A 13,208-nucleotide genomic window follows, 5' to 3' on the forward strand; every position below is an offset into this window, starting at 1 on the left:
TGATTATTCTGGTTGATTCTGATTCTGATAAGATACTTTATTGTCATTGTGTGCATACAACGAAATTTAATTTGATGACTCTCAGACCAGCAGCACTAGACGAGGTAAATGATTAAAAAACAAGACAAAAACAAGGATAAACAACATTTAGTATAAATATGTGAGGTAGCAAAAATGATGATGAGACAATATATCTCAATATGTCAGCTTTTAAAGTTCAAAATAGTGCATGGGATTATTGCACATCATAATAGGAGCAGTTCACTAGGACATATTAATGTAAAATAACTAACAAAGAAATAAAGTAATTAAAACTCACCCGGAAGAAAACATGAATGCTTTTAGTCCTCCCAGTAAGCTTTTTTTTTTATTGAAAAGACTTTGCAAGGGTGACATTTTTTGCAGTAGTGACATTTTTATATAATAAATTATACGCGTATCTTACATTACTCCATCAAAACAAAAAAGAGTGTTCATACAGGAATCAAACCCAGGTTGCCCATGGGAAAAGGCTTGAATTTATGGACAGAGCTATTGCACCAGTACAAGTGACTCCCCATGTTGGGGCTATTGCCTTAATGCATTTTCTATGAAGGCACACCCTCCGAAAATACGCTCAAATCTTTATTAGTTATTTTACATTAATGTATAGAACTGCTCCCACTGTGATGTCCTGCAAGCTTCTTGTTGGCAGCACACAGCCTATATAGTTCCCTATTTGCCATTTTATATGAAATGTTAAATGCGCTGAAATTACATCTTCGTGCATTTCACCTACCAGTGCAGTATGACTTTGGAGAAATACCTTCACACTAATCAATTTCGTCTCTCTTTCAACCTACAACTGAACAAATTAACAAAATGATTAAACAAATGTATTTTGTGACACGGTGATGTTGTAACCGTATTTTATCTGGTTGAAAAGAGGGCAAAAAGAGGCCTTAGACGTTCAGACCGACCCAGTTTTCAGCTAGAAATCAACGTTAAAATCCTGGTTGGTGCTGGGTTTTTTAGAACATGACATAGTGGTGCACTTCTTGTGGCCGAAATTAGTATTACAACAACAAACACAGAAAAATGATCCTCGCAACAACAAAAAAATCACTTTCCTCTCAAGGCTTCCATAAAGTTCAGTTCATTGCTCCCCCATTTCACTCGCACTGGCTGTTTAACAAACGTTGGACCAAGAAAAATGGCTCCACTTGGGACACCCTGGCTGATTTTGGAGCACACTTGAAACAAATTGCAGAAATACATCTTTTGAGTATACACTTAGCTAATACCAAAACTGCATATGTGAGAATTTTGACAAGGTCAAATTCTCCCTCCTGAGTCCCCGCCTCTTGTCTCACCAATCAGATTGCTTGGTGTCAGGAGAAAGCATCAGAAGAATGGACAGTCTGTGATACTCTCTGCACAAAATGCATGTTAAAGCTGCTACAAGGGGTTTTTCAATAATTTATCAGACTCATTGCAATTTTGATACCTCTCTGTGACCGACATGAGCAAATAAGACCAGTGTTCGAATTATCCTGAGGCTTTCGGGGGTGTTTTGTGTGTGCGCACGTGTGTGCGCGCGCGCGCGTGTGTGTGTGTGTGCTGGAGCGCAACATTTCAATATGACATCATCAACACAAATGGTTCCACTATGCTTTTTGGGAGGCCCCAGTTCTAAATTATTTGTAAAAGGTGTGCATTCATTTATAGGGTGATGTTGGGTGACCACGGGGCATATAGAGTATACAGTATATTACACAATAAGAAATACAAAAACCACAATATACCTTTTAAAAATGTATCAGCCTTCTTTTTTTATTTTTTAACATTTTACAAATCATCACATTTTAAAACATACAAATACCATTACCATATGCCTTTTAAAAATCATTATTTCATTTTTATCATTTTACAAATCATCCCATTTCAAGCTGTCTGTCCCATTCATATCCGATGTGTGCCAAAGCCATCATCGACTCACCACCTATTGGATGTAGTCCCAAAGTGGCCTCTTTTCCTTCTCTTGACATCTTTCCCCAGTTTCTATGAAGTTGAAAGACGATGACCAACCTTCAGCCATGACCTCACGAAAGGTTTTGGGTTGAAATATTCCAATAGGGGACCATTAATGTCCAAAAACTGAAGTGCACTTAAACTCTGCTCCCCTAGATGGTTCCACATCTTGCGATCAGTCATTGAGCGCAGAAAAACCTCTTTCGCACTCTGCAGAGCTGGGTAGAAAAGTTTTAGCAGCAACAGCAAGTCTCCTCAGCATGCCCCCTTCAGTCCCCTGCCATTTCCAGTCTCTGTACTCCTCCACAGCCTCCCTCGATGGCTCCCCAAGCAGCTTGGCTAGTTTGTGGACCTCTCGTTCACCAAACAGAACCAGCTCGCCATGATCAGCCGGTCAGCAGCTTTTGTCCAGCGGTTTGAGTAGTTGTACAATATCAGAGTTGGGTAGACGTTTCACTAGATTGTCTACTACAGTCTGTTGATGATCTCTTTGCCATTGACCAGTTGCACTCCATGAAATGTGGCCGTTGCGATGTGCTCCTTGGCTATGTGGAATGATTTGCCGCCCGTTTCTTTCATTGCTGTTAACACTTCGATAGTTTGTGTGATGTCACGGCTTGACTGATTCACAGTTGTATCTCTTTTCTGTAGTTTTAGAGAGAGGGTTTGGTGCTCACGTAGAACATCCTTCATACATGCAAGATCAGCAACAAAGCCTTTGCTTACGAGCTGATTATGAAGGCCACTGAAGTGCCGCCTCTCGGCATCTGTGCGCTTTGGATCCTCACTTGCTTCCCTCAGCTGTTTTGCTAGAGCAGGAGAGTCTTGCTGCACAGCCTTGACAGTTTCAAAGCTACTGGCAACCCAGCGTATCGTGAAGATTTTGCCTATCTGTAAGAGTCTCGTTTCCAATGCCAGTGCAGCTTCTTTCAGAAGTCTGGTATTTTGGGGGGATTGATGGTAGATTGGATATAAGTTTGAAATAAAAATGTCAAAATAGTTGGTTCCCGCAACTGCTTTAAGTGAATCGTGGACAGCTAGTTCGAGCCGGTGTGCCAAACAATGCACTGCCAGAACATTGGGGAAATCTGTGTTAAGTCAGGCAATACGTCCAGACACCTTTCTGGTTAGAACGGAGGCCCCATCTGTTGCGATACTAATTAGATGCTTGCGCAACCACTCATCATCCAACCCAGCATCACATAGACTTTCTCTCAAAGAGGAATAGATTGATGCAGCATCCGTGCCCTGTTTTAGCTCAACCAAGTCCAAGAAGATATTTTCTAAATCACCATTGCCACTGATGTCAGACCTAAGGTAGATGATGAGGTAAGTGATCCCATGCACTGAGCTTTCATCTACTGAGATGCTAATCGGCGAGTTTGCTTTTTTCAGATTGGATATTATTGTGCGTTTCATTTCACTGGCTAATTGGGTTGTAATCTCGCCACACGAGTAGTCTGATCTATGTACATTTCCCATTTAAGACCCGTTTTGTTCTTGCAGTTCTATTAAGGGGCCCATCTTCGTAAATGAGATTTGTTCTTTTGTAATACAGTAAGCGGTTCTGAATGCCGCTTCTGTCTCATCAAAGTGGTGTGCACTAGCCTCAATAATAACGTTAGGCATCACGACGCTTTTTCTCTGTTTGGCCATTTCTTCGGCTTGTTTGTGCGCGACACTGTCCTTGTGTTTATATATTTGGTTGCGCATAACTTTTGCACTGTCACTATGCAAACATCCTTTCCCCCACGCGCTGGATAAGTGAACCCCTCTCTCTGGTCCAAGTAGTATTTTTACCTCTTTACATGTTAAACATCCGATGCAACTCACATTGAAAAAAAATCCATGGTTGCCATTCCTGCCAATCCTTGCTTTGGCTCACACTCCACACTTTTGGGAAGTCTGAGGTAACGTTAGATGGCACAGTCTCAGGTGGGCCAGATGTTGCTGGTGGTGGGACAGATGGTACTGGTGGTGGGACAGATGGTGCTGGTGGCAAGGATCGATGTGCTGCTCCTGCTCTGGACTCCGCCGTTGTAGTTAGGCTAGCAGTACTGGCTATGCTAGCATCAGCTAGCTGGACAACTTCCTTGCTCATTATCTGCTCCTTCAGTTTCTTTTCCATTTTTCTCGTTATTTGACCTTTTAGTAAAACCAAAATTTGTCAAGTCTATTTGTTTTCATTTCGACATTTTAAACTATTTTCCATCTGACGTCTAATTTTCATCTGACATGAGGGACACAACCAATGACGTAGGCACACTGACACTACGACCTTCAAACAGCCGAACAAGCGTGATCCGATAATTGTCAGCTAAACAATAACAGTTCCCCCTCGTGTGTGCACATGTACATTACTGTACTGTACATTACATCCAATTACAAGTGACTGTAATGTAACCTACAGGCACACCACTAGGAGGGGCCAGTGACACATAGAAATGGGGCACTCCTGAACTTTGTATCTAGGTATGCCATGGCCAGAACTAGGTATGCCGGGCACTCCCGGGCACCAGCGTAATTCGAACCCAGAATAAGACCATCAGCAAGACAATTAAATAAGCTATTAAATCTATATAATGAATCAAAATGCTTTTCTCTAGGTCAGATTCCCCATGAAATCTGATAAGACAATTTAAAGCACACAGATGAGACACAACCACAATTAGAGATATATTGCTCCGTTGCTGTATAGCTTGCAAACAACCATTTTTCTGAAGCACCACTACATCCCTCATTCTGCTCATTAGGGGAAATGCACAGGCTAGCAGGCGGGGAATGTAAATCTTTGCGACAAGAGGCAATGCTCATATGAAATCAAGTCATTTTTCTGTCAAACACTACCGCTTTTGTCCACAAGGGTGCACAAAGCCAACAAAATTCCAAAACTCCTCATAGCTGCTTTAAAGCAGTTATCCTTAATATATTCAGTTTTTGTGAATTTGATAATATCTCGTGGTCACAATACTTTGCTTTCATACCACAAACCCCTATGTTCCATTTGAAATGAGAATTATCTTGAATGTGCAGAAAGTGTTCATGTGCAGGTCACAATTTTTGATGGATGCAGATTTTGATGGAACACTGACAAGATTTGCTTGTCTGTGGAGTATAGCAGTAGAAATCCACTAGAAGATAATCAAGCCTTGCCATGCTTATTTTGGAGAAAGAAGACTGTTCAACAATGTCACCTGACACTGAAATATTGAGCAATCAAGTCAAATCAAACATTAAATTAAACCTAATCATTCACCCATCCATTACCCAAACTGCTTATCCTGCTCTCAGGGTCGCGGGGATGCTGGAGCCTATCCCAGCAGTCCACATTTATTAAGCTCCTTTCACTCAGCCGTATTTTACATGCAAATGCCTTCTTGTTCTTCTTCTCATTTTGTGGCATACTCGATGCATTTCCTGTAAGTCCATCATTAGTACTTTTGAATACTTTGCAGGAATGGTGGTCACTACCAACATCGGTGAAAAATAGCAGAAAAGCAATCACAGAGTATTAATACACTAAATGGCAGTTGCTACAAAAATGTTAGCCAGAAAAGGTGTCAAACATGGCATTTTGGATATTAAAAGTGTACGGATTACATTACAACCCTTTAGCTGTCTCCATGACCTCAAAGTAGTATCCTGCAGTGCTGTAAATTTGGGCTGCACTATTACGATAACAGTGATCATTTTGTCTTTATGCATGCTCAATAACAGCTGAATCAGTTCATCTGGACACAACGTTTATGGAGAGATACGTTTCATCACTCACCTAAGTGACCTCTTCAGTCTGAACTGACTGCAGGTATCGCCATCCTCATAGACAATACAGTAACAACCAAAAACAACGATCGGTTTCATATGCAAATAGGCGTAAACATTAACTAGAGATACAATGGCCATGTGTACTATTCACAGAGGATTGGGGAAAAGTTGCAATCACAGCATTGTAAGATGGTGGCAGATGTACTCTTAGCCCCCTCCTTGGTTCAGAGACGGTCGTTCCCTCTTCACATATAGATGGCCTCTTTGACTCCCCGTTCAAACCAGCGTTCCTCCCTATCAAGGATGTGCACATCCTCATCCTTGAAAGAGCGACCACTGGCCTGTAGACGAGTGTAGACTGTGGAGTCCTGGCCTGATGTGTTTCTCTCAATAAACGTTGTGTCCATATGAACTGATTCAACTGTCTGTGAGTGATAACCTTGATTACTTTGCTCGTGATTTTTATTCTCAATAATAGTGGAAAACATTTCTGTACTCTTCCATTGTTAGTCCATCTCTTGACTTTATTAAGCTAAAGTTATCCTTAATATCTCCTTTTAGTAACCTAAATGTTTAGATTGATATTGCTAAATATTACATTGCCACTTTCGACCATTCCAGTTTCACGGGGAGTGAGACTACTAACCTTGGAAGAGACGGTGCAATTTTCTACCTGTTGAGCAATATGGCACCTCACAGGACCACGATAACAGACGGGAAGCCTTCTTTATCTTTGACAACAAGGATTTCATATTGCTGTATCACACATACTCTTACTCTCATGTTGTGTCTAATGAAGAAATGTCCCCAAGGTGATATGATAAAAGGTTCACAATATGCACACCTCCCTTACCAGTTCAATACTTCTCACCTTTGACTGAAGGCTATATGGAGCGTATAGGTGTAGGAAAAGAGAAAGTCTGTGGATATCGACTGATGGGAGTTAGATCTCTGGTTTAAGAAGTGCGCTTCACTTTGGAGAGCGCCTGTCTGTCAAAACCACCACTTGAGTGAAAAGAAGACGTCGAAGCACAATAACACGAGATTACTCCGATTATAAATGACGCGATTTTGACGAGCAAAGGAAAGAAGTTACCGTTTCAGTGACGAGGGCCATGACATCCGAGGTTTCTTCAGCCCCGGGCGCAGTTTCTCCAGGGTCCGGTTCCGGCACAGGTAGCGCTCGGAGTCCGAGTTGAAGCGCTGCTTGATCCGGATGTGTGTTCTCGGTTGTCGCCACAAGTGTTTGGGCGGTTTGGCGAGACCGGCACCCTCTCGACTCAGCGTAGCGCCCTCCATCTCTTCCCGCCGGTTCCGACTGTTACAGACGTGTGAAAAAGGGCTCGGCGACACGGCGGGAGTCTGGTTCTGAGAGAAGAGGACCTGGAAATACTCTTAACTTGTTTCTAATGACACGTGGGCGGCGCACGTATGCATGCTGCGCTGTCCGCCGCGTTGTAGTGCTGAAATGAGACTCTCTCTCTCTCTCTCTCTCTCTCTCTCTCTCTCTCTCTCTCTCTCTCTCTCTCTCTCTCTCTCTCTCTCTCTCTCTCTCTCTCTCTCTCTCTCTCTCTCTCTCTCTCTCTCTCTCTCTCTCTCTCTCTCTCTCTCACCTTTTACCGTCCTCTCTATGTTCTTCCGATGTTTATCACTATACAGCTTTCTCTTAGGCTGTCAAGTGACTTGGTGCTAACTCCGCCGAGCGGTCGACCGCTTTGCAAAACAAAAAACACCGGCGTCTCGCGAAAGTTTTAGTTTTATAGTCTTAAAAAAGGGGGAATCTCAGCTAACAACCAAGACGGAGAAACCCGTTGAACATTTCCTTTGTGTATTTCCTAACGCTAACGCTAAAGAAGAGAAAGTAAAGTTAGCCGTGTAACCAGACGGTGTTGAGGGCGAACTGCATACTACCGGAGGACGCCGGAGCTCGAGGCTTTTCAGACGGGCGGGAACGGTATGAGCTCAACCCCCGCGCGCGCCCGCTCTTATACGGCGGGAGTCCTACCGGGACGGCGCGAGAGCCGACGCGACGCTCACCGTGTTGGTTTTAGCATCTCTCTCTCTCTCTCTTTGTCTCTCTCTGTCTCTCTCTCTCTTTCTCTCCCTCTCTCCCCGGAAAAAGAGAATTAAAGAATATGTAGAATGTCATGTGGAACTGTTGTTTTGCAGGATGGTCCAGACCAGGATAAGAGTAGATTTCAATTATTATAAGGCAATGAAAGACGTGGACACCTTCACAGCTGTGTGGTGTTATAAAGGGGGGCTGTGTTCCACCATAAAGGATGAGCTGGTTTAATCTGCAGGGCTCGAATAAAAGAGGTCTTACCTGTTTTTTATTTTTTGAGTTGTTGTTGAATGATTGTTTTTGGGGAGTGTTAAAAGATGCCTATTGAGTGTTTGTAATTTGACAAGTATCGTTTTATATGTTTAGAAAGATTTCAAGTCTGTTTTTATTTAATTTTTTTGCTAAATAAAGACTTGTTTTAAAATTCTCTCTCTGTGCATGTGTATGACAGAGAGAGAGAGAGAGAGAGAGAGAGAGAGAGAGAGAGAGAGAGAGAGAGAGAGAGAGAGAGAGAGAGAGAGAGAGAGAGAGAGAGAGAGAGAGAGAGAGAGAGAGAGAGAGAGAGAGAGCGAGAGCGAGAGCGAGAGAGACTACATAGTATATATGACATTCATGCATTCATTCATTCATTCATTCATTATCCGAACCGCTTATCCTAACTCAGGGTTGCGGGGATGCTGGAGCGTATTCCAGCAGCCATTGGGCGGTAGGCGGGGAGACACCCTGGACAGGCCGCCAGGCCATCACAGGGCATATATTGTCGTAATTTTGATTGATGCTTGAACTTGCCCGCAAGCAAATTTCTCTCGGTGCAGATGCACAAATTCAGTGTTCGTGTGCAAAAACCCCATTCACACCAGGAACATAGGCCACCTGCAGTGATACTGTACCAGGTGTCATTTGTACGCAGTTTATTTTTGTTTTGTTTTTTCCCAACTCAACACCACGCTAGCTGAATTTAGCTGACATTCAGCCAGATGGACAGAGCCAAATCAGTGTGTGTAGTGTTGGGTAGGAAAGAAAACCTGTATATACACTCACGGGCCACTTTATTAGGTACACCTTGCTTGTACCGGGTTGGACCCCCTTTTGCCTTCAGAACTGCCTGAATCCTTCGTGGCATAGATTCAACAAGGTACTGGAAACATTCCTCAGAGAGTTTGGTCCATATTGATATGATAGCATCACGCAGTTGCTGCAGATTTGTCGGCTGCACATCCATGATGCGAATCTCCCGGTCCACCACATCCCAAAGGTGCTCTATTGGATTGAGATCTGGTGACTGTGGAGGCCATTTGAGTACAGTGAACTCATTGTCATGTTCAAGAAACCAGTCTGAGATGATTCGAGCTTTATGACATGGCACGTTATCCTGCTGGAAGTAGCCATCAGAAGATGGGAACACTGTGGTCATAAAGGGATGGACATGGTCAGCAACAATACTCAGGTAGGCTGTGGCGTTGACACGATGCTCAATTGGTACTAAGGGGCCCAAAGTGTGCCAAGAAAATATCCCCCACACCATTACACCACCACCACCAGCCTGAACCGTTGATACAAGGCAGGATGGATCCATGCTTTCATGTTGTTGACGCCAAATTCTGACCTTACCATCCGAATGTTGCAGCAGAAATCGAGACTCATCAGACCAGGCAACGTTTTTCCAATCTTCTATTGTCCAATTTTGGTGAGCCTGTGCGAATTGTAGCCTCAGTTTCCTGTTCTTAGCTGACAGGAGTGGCACCCGGTGTGGTCTTCTGCCGCTGTAGCCCATCTGCCTCAAGGTTCGACGTGTTGTGCGTTCAGAGATGCTCTTCTGCATACCTCGGTTGTAATGAGTGGTTATTTGAGTTACTGTTGCCTTTCTATCAGCTCGAACCAGTCTGGCCATTCTCCTCTGACCTCTGGCATCAACAAGGCATTTTCGCCCACAGAACTGCCGCTCACGGGATATTTCCTCTTTTTCTGACCATTCTCTGTAAACCCCAGTAGATCAGCAGTTTCTGAAATGCTCAGACCAGCCCGTCTGGCACCAACAACCATGCCACGTTCAAAGTCACTTAAATCACCTTTCTTCCCCATTCTGATGCTCGGTTTGAACTGCAGCAGATCGTTTTGACCATGTCTACATGCCTAAATGCATTGAGTTGCTGCCATGTGATTGGCTGATTAGAAATTTGCGTTAACGAGCAGTTGGACAGGTGTGCCTAATAAAGTGGCCGGTGAGTGTACATTGCTGTCCAGTATCACTGGTCTAATACATACTCTGCATACTGTAATATTAGTTCAGTGTATCGTTATCAAAAGTTGAATGAATGAATGATTTATTTCGGTCAAACATCCTCGTACATGTTTATATCAGTCCATTTCACACAACAAAACTCAATCAGTCAATGACCGAAAAAAGAATAGGCTAAAGCCCAAGGCTTAGTTGCCTATCCTATACAGTCTTTATGTTAAGCTAGAATATCAGAATTACAAAAGGAAGAAAAAAATATAATTTATACTAAGTTGTAATCCTTAATTATTTTACATTTTAAAGATTTTCTGAAAAACTCAACAGCAAACTACACAATTTCAATTCATCATTAAGACCGTTCCATAGCTTGACTCCCAAAACTGAAACATTGGTTACATATGTTACATTGGTTCTCACTTTACATGTTTCAAAAATACTCTTAAATTATAGCTTGTTTAGACTGCAGTATAAATATGTCTTGCTCCTTAATTACCATTTCATTCCATTCGCAAACATTTGCCCCATTTCTAGATTTGTCCCTTACCAAGCTCAACTGCATATATAGCACAAAAAGACAGCAGGCAGTCTACATGTTGGTCAGGGGTGGCCAACTCCAGGCCTCGAGGGCCACAGTGTCTGCAGGTATTTGTTGCAACCATGCACTACACCACCTGATTTAACTAATTAGCTCACCTCTTGGACCAAGTAGGGAAAGGAATTAGTTCAATCAGGTGGTATAGTGAATGGTTGCAACAAATACCTGCAGACACTGCGGCCCTCGAGGCCGGGAGTTGGGCACCCCTGGTGTAGATTTTCCTGAGAGGTAAACATTACCAGCCAGCTACTTGGCTTTCCCATGTCTAATGTGATCAGTAGAGTTTTATGACAAGTGGTTGCTTACAGTCAAACTCAGAACTGCATTTAATCCAACGTTCCTCTCCTGTTTTATAAATATATAAGATCTGATCAATCTGAAAGGATTGAACAGTGACTTTCTGTCACACGGAACTACAATGGGTGATTAATACACAGACACAATGCATTATGGGGCATCTGTGTCAGACACCCATCATGCACACAAAATCCATATCACACAAAGTCAACTAGGCCTCACCCATAAGCTTAATATGTTGTTTTTTTTTTTAGACATGGAGGGAACTGACCAGTGGAAGCCTATGGAGGATTAGAGGGCCCAACAGCACATGCTTGCCCAGGGGCCCCAAAAGGCATATCCTGGCCAGGCTAGGTGGGACTGTGTCACATTCATGCCAAAAACAATACAGACCAGGATGGCAAAATGACAATAACAAGCTCTTGGGGATGGGGATACCAATCAAGCTTACCAAATGACCATAGCAGAGTTTGGGCTTCAAAATGTAGTTGCTTGTCAAGTCATTGACTTGGGAGTTTTAGTTTTTTTCTGCTTTATGGACTCATTGTTAGTCACTCTTGATAAGAGAAATGAGAAATGTAACTAAATGGATACGTCTCACATGAACCTTGTGCACCACCAACCCGTTACAACACTATGCCTGTTACAACACTCTGCCTGTTACAACACCCTGCCTGTTACAACACTCAGCCTGTTTGTTGCATGCAGAAATGAATCAATACGCTGCTAGCACATAAAAGTATTGGAAGGAGACACAAGAAATTAAGACTCCCAAATCCTCCAAATCCTGTTACTGCAAGTTCTCAGAAACCTTTAGGGAACCCCCCCCCCCTTGGTGTCCACAACAGATCTATAAGTAGACGCTGGAAGAGCCAGAGAGGAGGAGGGGAGAAAAAAGGTTTGAAAGCCAATCTTAAGAGAAACAGATGGAGTGATTATAAATGAGTAATTATGACAGAAGGATGGGATAAGAGTAAAGTAAGTCATAGTCACAGAAAGATGATAGAAAAGTGAAATCTGGGGGGATAAAGACATAAAACCAAGAGAGAAAAAGAGCATCACCTCCTCACATCTCTTCACGCCTTATCAGCTGTAGTTAGCAGGCATCATTAACACCTGACACAAAAACCCCCCAAAGCTCACCATTTTCTAGGGCCTTGTTCTTGTAAGAGAGAACATGTGTGATTACATACATACATGTTTGCACTTAAATGTGTGTATGACAGTTTGAGTGAGCGTGTGAGTGTGTGTGTGTGTGTGCATGTATGCATATGTGTGTGTGCGCGCGTGCGTCCAACGGATCATCACAAACTGAGCCCTGGTGAAGTGAAATGTGTAGACACCACAAATGGAAGCACTGTTAATGAGATGTCTGGCCCGCTGATATTAGATCCAGAAAGAGAAGAGGAAGGGAGGAGAGAGACGGATGCCGGGAGAAGGAGAGGATCAAGAATCCGCTCCAACTCAGAAAGAGAGCTCTTCTTCTTAAACCCGTGGGGAAATTCATCACAAATAACAAGGGCAGACAGTGAAGGCTGAGGAAACGGAGCCAGTGTGCAGATGTATACCGTTTTCACTGTAGAGTCCCACGGGGCAGTGGCCAGCAGTATAGTAAACTCTGATTGTACTGGGCAGTTCCCCAGTGTGAATAGGCAGATCTTTTACAATATGAATAAGAGCCATGATAAAATGCCACAATAAAATGCAAACAAAGAATGTGTTCAGTAATCTTGTAAATCTAAAAAAAAAAAGTCAAGAATATTACAAATAAAAATGGGATAATTCAGCATGATGGTTGAAGATGCTGCATCTAAAAAACATTACTGTTGCTAACATTGGTACCAACAGTGCCGAAATACCCATGAGCAATGGTACCTCATCCCAATGGATTTGTGTACTGACAGTTTCAGGGATGGGATGTGGGCTCCCAGACCTGCGTGCACACAGCCTAAATTGACAGCAATACGTATAAAGCAGCAGGGAATAGCTTGTATTGAGAATCAAAATTGTCCTTAAAATCCAAAATACATTAAAAAACCATGTTGAGTTTAAGGCACCAAAATGTATCTTTGTTGGCAGCCCTCCCTGTGCTTAGAGATGTTACATGTAATCCCTCCCCCCCATTTTTCTCCCCAATTGTATCTGGCCAATTACCCTACTCTTCTGAGATGTCCTGGTCACTGCTCCACCCCCTCTGCTGATCCGGTGAGGGCTGCAGACTACCACATGCCTCCTCC

This window comes from Lampris incognitus, chromosome 3 (genome assembly GCF_029633865.1).
Source record: "Lampris incognitus isolate fLamInc1 chromosome 3, fLamInc1.hap2, whole genome shotgun sequence".
Lineage (NCBI taxonomy): Eukaryota > Metazoa > Chordata > Actinopteri > Lampriformes > Lampridae > Lampris > Lampris incognitus.